We start from the raw sequence: 9,184 nt of genomic DNA, 5'->3' as shown, positions 1-9,184 counted from the left end.
AGAGTTTGGACTACCTATACTGCATCTTAATTATCTTAAATTGTCTCCATTCATGTATGATTTCTGATACTTTTATGACACAACATACATAGTAGATTTATGTTTGTTTATTGTAAAAAAAAAAAAAAAAAAAAAGAAGAAATATGTAGATTCAACACAAATGTCACACTAAGTGAAGTAAAACACTCAACATGATTTCAAAAGTTATAAACTAAATGTGGTGAACAACTGAATAGTTTGGAAGGCTTAATCCCAGCACAGTCTCTTAGTTTATCCTGCCCTCTTCTGGCTAAAAGGTGTACAACACCTACAGTAAAAAAAAACAAAAACAGATGAACTGAAATGAGCCATTAAAAGTCAGAAAATACATTGAATTACGTACATAGCAAGTCCTGTAAACTGGTCTTATATATATCTGTTCATTTATAGTAACAAAAAGTCCCTCTTTTTGAACAAAAGGAATGATTACAGCATTCTTTAAGTATTAGAGGCAGATGAACAAAAGATGGACCAAATTGTCTTATGATACTATCTCCCTCTTTCACTGTGTCATATAAAACAGTGCATCAGGTTAAATTTCAGATGCTATTTCCTCTGTCTGTCAGTTGGTTGTGATAAATCAGGTGCAGCAGCTATTTGTATACATTTCCAAACACTGCTCCCAGATTTTGCACCTCTAATTAGAGCTCAAACACACAATTTTTAATAGTGCTGCTTTTCACATTTACCAGCACTTCAGCACTTCACCACATCAGTACAAATGAATAAATTCAATCAATTTAATTCAGTTCAACTCGCTTAAATAACCACACATCTAAACTGGTGGAATTTGGTTTTGGTACAGTTTCAACAACAACATTGCACAGACAAGAAGCATGTAGCCACAATCAGAAATGACAAATATACACAGAACAACAGTTACATACAGACTGACTGAGGGCAGTAAATGCAGGGTTAAGGTCCTGTTGCAGTGGGGAAAAGCTGTTTTCGAAAGTTTGTTCTGGTCAGCAGTGATTTATAGTGCCCCCCAGAGAGTAACAGCTGGAACAGACGGTGAGCTGGATGAGTAGGGTCTTTTTACTGAGTCCTTTGTGAGTTTGGCTGTCTGAATGACAGGCAGACTGTTATGGATGATGAGGAAATGTAATATGGGTGTTTAGTGCCTAAAATGGGTGCCATAACCGTAGCAAATTTATGTTAAATATCAATAAAACAATTCAAACCACTTTGTACAGTTATATAATTATTATTTATTCTATCTGAAACTTAACAGAACAGATTATGATGTGATGGACAGAGTATAGTTTATGAATTGTCATTTGGTCAACATTTAATTAAGCCTATGCAATCCACTTCATGCTGATTCGTTTCATACTGTAATTCAGCCATAGTGTACTGTAAAACTTTAAGGTCAAAATGCACAATATCTAACTACCCCATATACCTACCACTGTGGAAAACTACCACCTAGCAACACACTACCAACAGACATGAAAACGTTAGCAACCACCCTTTACAATGTAGTAATCAAGTAGAACACCATATAGCAACTGCCTATAGCTCCTAGGAAACACCTACAAACCCATGGGAAGCTAGGAACCTTGTACCTAGTAACATCGCAACCGCATGGAGTGCCCTTGCAGTCTCTTAGCAACTCCACAGTAACTGCCTACAAAGCCCTAGCAACCACACAGCAACCACCAAACAATGCTCCATGAACCACAAAGTCACGTTAGCTACTGTCTACAAAGCCCTAACAACCATAAAGCAACAATCTAAATAACCATCAAGCAACACTCCATGAACTGCATAGTAACATGTCAGCAACTGCCTACAAAGCATTAGCAACCACATAGCAACCACTAAGAAATGCTCCATGAACCGCGTAGTAAATTGTTAGCGATTGTCTACAATGTACCAGCAACTACATAGCAACGCTCCATGAACCGCATGGCAACATGTTAGCAAGTGCCAATAATGCCCTTGCACCCACCCAGCCATATCATTTTAACTACTGACGCCTGTGTTGGAACCAGCCAGTAACATCCTAGAATCATCCTACACACCCTTGCAACCAATTAACACCCTAGAAATCATCTGTAACACTCTACCAGACTGCAGAACACAGATGGAAGCAACAAGTAGTTTTCTAACAACCGGCAATAAGACTTTAGCAACACATTTACAATCTTAGCTTAGCAAAATGTTATGTTAATCAGTTTTTAATTGCATAGAAATGCTACACAGCGTGTAGTAGTCACACACATTTTCTACTGGATGAGCTTCTCTAGTTTATGATTTGCTCACCGTCATCCTGATTTAGTGTTGTTTTTACAGCCTGGTAGTTTTCCTGCCTGGTGTAGAAACAGCAGAGGTAACACCAAACTGCTAGGCAGAGAGAACCAGACCACTGACATTATCACCACACACCTGACACTGTAGCTCAGCCATAATAAGCCATCCATGATATTACCAACCAGCATCCCTCCTGAGCCCAACAGCAGCGCTACCATTATGGTCATAATGGTGTGGAAAGCCCTCCGCTTTGATTGGTCAACTCGCTCCCTGTCCCCAGCCACTTCCCCTGGCCCTGGGCGCCTAAGAGCGCAGAGAACAGAAAGGCTGCAAAAACAGATGATAACAAAAGCCAAGCCTGAGGAACAGAAATACATGATGTCGATGAACCACCCACTGGTTACAGCCAGTACACAGGCCCATAAAGAAAACTGCAGCCAAACACACACAATGCTGATATTTCTGATCCTGATCCCACTCTTGTTCTTCAGACCCAGGTAGGTGATGGGATGAACAACAGCCAGGTAGCGCTCCACACAGGTCAGTGTATGAAACTGTATTTTCATGGCCAAGATGATCACAAACAAGTTACTCCCATAGACTATCACCTCTGGGAGATACATGTATACACCAGCACAGTACAAAAGAGACCCCAAAACTCCAATCAGCTCAAGGGCAACCATGTTGTAGGTGAAGATGTCAGAGTGACTCGTTGTTGCTGCCGTGGAAACAGATTGTTGCCACTTCCATCGTCGAAATCCCAGATAGAGAATGAGGATGGAGAGAGGGAGGAGCAGGAGGATGTTGGTGATGGAGAAGGCTGTGAAGATCAAGACGCCTTTTCTGGACCTGGAGCATCTGTCCCAGAGAAGATGGAGGGAGGAGTTGGAGGAGAGGTGAGGAGAGAGAAGGGAGAGATCAGCAGAGGAAGAGGAGTTGACTGACATATTTATATACACAGAGGCCTGAAGAGGAGGAGGAGGAGAGGAATAGAGAGGACAGGAGGGGGAGGTGCAGAGAAGGGAAGGACAAAGTGTTAAAATCAAATGGAGACATGGAGAAAATAAATAATCGGCATAATAATAACAAGAAGTTGCTCATACCAGCAAAAACAGCAAAATTTCACTGTGAAATCATTTTACTGGAAGTGCTGTAATTAACAGATCTGCTCAAAGTGAATCCATGCAAATCTTTTTCACTACGTCACAACATCACCAAACTTTTTAGGAAGAAAAACATTAAAAGACCAAAAAAAGTATTTTCTTTCTTCTTTATATATATTGAAACATCGATTAGTCCCCTGACTTCAAACCGAATTTCCTTCTTGGGGAAAATGAAGAATGATTGATTGTTAGATGTCAGGTGTCCACAGATAAGTGGATTTAAAGAGAAAAAAAGAAGAAAATTACATAAAAAACACTGATAACTAAACATATAATGACCCACCTTGTCAGCAGTGTTTTTATTGATCGCCCTTCTCCTGTGTCTCCAAACTCGCTGACTGCTGTTTGTGGGGATTTGGTCCAAATATACATGAATATATATGTATGAGTGTGTGAAGAACAGGTGAGAGCAGGACTGTGGGGTCTTTTGCATGTTGCAAAACTGATGCAGATTTTCTGATACTTTCACGGTAAATGGCAGCAGGCAAATTTTCCTTTGTGCTGCCCAGATGAACTTCTGCACAGAGATTACACAACCAAAACACACATTTATTACTGGGAGTAGTTCTTGTGGTATTTATTTTATTTTACAATAATAGTATAATACAGATACAATAATGATGTTTAGTATTCCGAATTCTGAGCATATGAGGAGACATTGGTGGGTCAACAACACATTGATGTTTAATGTTGGTTTGATTCAAATGACTGGTGTGTATTCAAATCTAATGGAGTCACTCGGCTCATAGGAAATGTCAGTTCTGTGAGTCTGTGTGTTATTTTAGGCACATCTAGGGCTACAGTTTTGTTGTGGGAAGCATATTTCATCTTCATCTTCATGTGTCTGTAAGTGTAAGTCCTTAAGAAACTAAGGATTCAGGTTTTCAGTCAAATCATTCCATTCCTTCTGGGCGAATCTTGTTCTTGTCCTGTTCAGGACACCTCCTGGTCACCTCCTCCTGGCAATGCATGCTGGTAGGTGTAGTCCTCCCTGTGTGTCTGCACAGGGATCCCTCACCAATTTGCAGTGACCTTTCATACAGAAGCAATAGTTTATGTCCAAATAGACCCGAGGATAATTAGATCTAATCTAATCCATTCCGTTTGATGTGCTATCAATTAACAAGCAGGCCGGGATTAAAAGAGCAGCAGTATAATAATAATGTTTGAAGAATTCATGTAAAGTCATAGAGACTTTAAATACCAGAATTAATAATTTCTAGTCATTGGTTGGGTCTTTAGCCTTTGCTGTCACTTTTTTTTCACTAAAACTAACAAGGTTGCTTGGGCTGAGGTGTGTTTCTGACATGACTAACATGTTTCAGGAGATGAGAGTTGCCTGTTTTTAAACTTAAAAGACTGCCACACGAGTTGCACTTTGACTCTGACTCTTTTCTTCTTTGTCATCTTTGTATTTGCATAACCAAACAGATGATGTGAATTTTGTTTTTATCTGCTTATTGGCCTTTTCCTTTGAACTTGTTCCTCACATCAGCAAAAATGCTTCCTCTTGCTTTTGGGCATGAGACATACATATTGATACTTAGACTTGACACCTGGCAGTGGCAATGAGACTCTACCCAACCTGATTAGAGTATCATTGGGACCCTGGCCTGACTTCGGTTGGAAACGTGAAGACCCTGAGCAGGCACTCTTGTAACCACCTAGTAACACCTCAACAACCACCTGGCCAGCCTGATCAGGTCCATAAAAACAAAAGAGAACACCATAGAAACTTCCTTCTAACACCCTAGCAATAGCCCAACAACCTTCCTAACATCATAGTAACCACCATGCAACACGGTAGCAACCGCACTGGTAACCATAGTTACTAAACTGAACTCTTTAATCTACTAGTTTTTCCCCTTGCTTATTAGCATTTTTTATTTAAAAATTTAAAAAGACTTCATTTTGTCTGCACTTTTGAGAAAAGCTACTGCAGATCCAGTCAGTTTGAGCCACAATAGCCTCAACAAAACTCTATGATATATGTGCAGATAGATGATGTAATCTGTTCTGAATTTCTCAAATTTAACTTGATACAACAGACTATTTGCAGGTCTGATATGGAAATATACTAATTTAAATATTCATTCAATAAAATTGACTTTACTTATTGTTGTAACAGCAACATGACAGTTTTCCTGTCCTGTGCAGGTACAGCAGAGGTAACACCAAACTGCAGGGCAGATTGAACCAGCCTGCAGATGCCAAAACCAAACAGCCAACACTGTGGCTCAGCAGAGGTGACTTGTGCAGAACAACGGAAACCAGGTACCCTGCAAACCACAACCACAGGGCTCCTGTTATGGCTGTGATAGTGAAGAACGCCCTCCGTTTTAATTGCTCCTTGTCTGCACCCACTTCCCCTGGTCCTGGGCGAATCAGGACACAGAGGACAGACAGGCTGCAGAGTGAAACGACTACTAAGGAGAAGACAAGGAAGCACAAAAGTGGGATGAAGGGGAAACTAGGAAAGCGGCAAACTGTTACACTGATCCATCCAATGCATATCAGCCAAACACACCCGATGCTGATGTTTCTGACCCTGGCCCCGCGAGCATTTCTCAGCCCCATGTAGGTGATAGGGTGAACAACAGCCAGGTAGCGCTCCACACAGGTGAGGAGATGAAAGAGCACCTCTCCATAGAAAGCAATGGAAGAAGCACCATACCCCACTATCACCATCTCTCGGAGATTAACAGAGGAGCCACATAAGAAGCCGAGGAACCCCAAAAACCAGATCAGCTCCATGGTGAGCAAGTGGTAGGTGAAGATGTCGGAATGGCTTATCTTTGCAAAGGAGCATTGCTGCTGCCGCCATCGCTGGTGACCCAGGTAGAGGACGAGGATGGAGAGCGGGAAGAGGAGGACGGCTCTGGTGATGTTGAAGACAGTGCTGATTAAAAAACTAACAGAGGAGTTGGAGCAATGGTAGAGCAGATATTCGAGGGAGGAGTTGGACGGGGATGAGGAGTTGCATAACATCTCTACGTTATGTAGACGGAGGCCTGAGGAGAGAGAGGAGGAAAAGAGAGAGACAAATGAGGAGAAAGGAGGTGTAACCACATTTATTTAAGCCTGTGATGGTCAACAGCCAGGAGGTGGAGCAAGTGAGCAATTCTAAATACATTGGGACTGTTTTGGATCAAGCATTTATCTTTTCTGAGCATGTTGGATTACGTTTACAAAAATCATAACAAAGACTCTTTCTGTTGTGCAAACTGAGGAGTTTTGAGGTTAGTCAACACTCAATTCCTCTTAGAAAGTGTTCTTACATTCAATATTGTGTCCCGGTTCGAATACCTGAATGTCATAAACAAGGCCAAACACTCCAGAATATTTAAACTTGGCAGCGTAATATCAGGCTATAATCAACATAATCTGTTATCACTATGACAAAGCAGTAGAGGGAATAGAGGATTAATGCCATCCACTGAATCATCACTTTCACCTCCTGCCTTCATGGAGATTAGGTCTTGAATTTAAATTAAATTTTTAAAATTATTTTGAATCATTTTTTTGCAATTTATTTCTTGCTTTTACACAGAATTACATCTAATAGAGTGCAAAATGTTTTTTACTTACTATTTTTTTGACATATGATGTGTGTGATGTGATATCTGATGTTGATTGTCATGCAAGCTGAAGACAAATGTCTACTTTTATGCAACAATCGAGACTCATATATTGAGTAATTATAACATTGATAATGATTGACTGACATTGATTTTAAGCCCGTATCTTCCATATTAAAAAGATTAACATTTTTAATATGGAGGATACGGGCTTAAAATCCCAAAAGGCTAGAGATGTATTTGATACATGACATTCAAAAGCTACTAAAAAGACTGTAACATTGAAAGATATGTACTTGATTTGAGTCATTTGGACACTGAAGCTTCATATTAGCTTCAGATAAACGTTACATTTTTGCACAGAAGGAGGACTGTGGATTTTGTCCCCCATCACTTCCATTGTAAGTTCATTATGAAGAGATCTTCTAATGGTCAGTATGAACAGGAGGAACGATTACAGCAAAGAAAAACATGTTTCAATGTTCATTTGAGCTCCTGACTATTGTTTTGAGACACACGTGGAAAATTATGAAAAAATCAGGAATCATTCTTTTGAATTATCCAGAATAACAACATGTTAATTTTTCTGTCTCTTTTTGTCTCTAATTTAAGTCACTGGGGAAAAAAGAGACCAAATTAAAATCAGGGTCATTTTTCTTTAAAAACAGTGTATTTTTTGTAGAAAAAGAGGCATTTTTAGATATTGACTGAAAATCACTAGATTATTAAAGAGCACTCACCTTGTCAGTGGTGTTTGTTCCCCTGTGTTTCCAAACTCACTGAATGCTGTTCACTCCAGATATAGAGTTATGCTTACAGGGTTGGTATGAGTGTTAATGATGCTCATCTGTCAGAGTGACAGACAGCAGCAGGACTGTGGTCTTTTTTCTTTGCATGTTGCAACAGGAATGCAGAATTTTGAGCAGCAGGAAAATTTTTTCACATTGTTTTTTCACAGTGAGGTCAGCGATTCTGTGTTTCTTTCCAACACACAGCAGAATAATCAGGGAGCCAGCTGTTAGGAGGTTTTGTTTTTTTTTCTGCTTAAACATACCTTTTCAGTACTATTTCATGACATATGAGACTCAACAAGCTGCAGTTTAGGACTATTAAAGACATGTATGTGTTCTATTTGAAGTGCTTTTTCAGACTGAGCATTGGTTTTTACTGAAACAACAGTATTATTGAGATATTTCCATGGATTCAAATGACCTGCAAACAAAGGCTGGTGTTTATTCAAATGAAGTAGAATCATGTAGACTGTGTGTTATCTTTAACACATTACGGTAGACAACAGGTTATTTATGTGCTTCATAATGACCCAGAATGCAAATAGTTTTTAGTATGCAGGTTTGACTGAACCATCATTATTACTAGTTAGTGTCATAATTAAATGAGTCACAAGTAATACTAATAACTTTATTTGTCTCATACTTTTCTGAACACATTTACAAACTAATGATGAAAGAGACAGTACTAAAAAGCAGATAAACCAGATAAATTACGTAAAATTAATACATAAAATACTATAATATTATCCAGGAGATATACAACCATGTAAGTTAGTTAAAAAGGTGTGTTTTTAGCTAATGTTTCGGAGGAAATATAGAAGTAACTGTGTGGATTTTAATTAATTTCACAGTTTACATATTTAAGTGTGGGCATGTATGTGTATATGTGTGCATGAATATACATACTGTATGTAATGCATTTTTGCTCAACCATTTGCACCTTTTGAACTAACTCAGGACACTTTACTGCACTCATGTTTTATGTTTCTGTATCATTTTATATTTTATAGTTATTTCTATTATTATTATCTCTTGGTCCTGTAAGGAACAATATTTGGATAATATTCAAACATGAATGCAACAGATTAAGTTTTCCACCACTTCCAAACTTTTTATTTTAAGTTGAGGAGAAAGTGTAAAAGAAAAAAAAAAACAACTCAATGCAACATATTACTAAAATGCAATTAAAGTACAACATAAAAGCCAAATAAAATTTAATCAAATTACATTAAACTTGGAGAAAGATGAGTAAATACTTCAGCATTGTACATAACCTAAAGTTTCTTATAACTTATACAAGAAATAGCTAAACCCACCTGCAATTTATATAGTATAAACCATATATTTATTTTCAAAA

The sequence above is a fragment of the Thunnus maccoyii genome, chromosome 22, assembly GCF_910596095.1.
Source record: "Thunnus maccoyii chromosome 22, fThuMac1.1, whole genome shotgun sequence".
NCBI lineage: Eukaryota > Metazoa > Chordata > Actinopteri > Scombriformes > Scombridae > Thunnus > Thunnus maccoyii.
The sequence above is the reverse complement of the archived record's forward strand: the minus strand, read 5'-3'. Positions refer to the sequence as shown.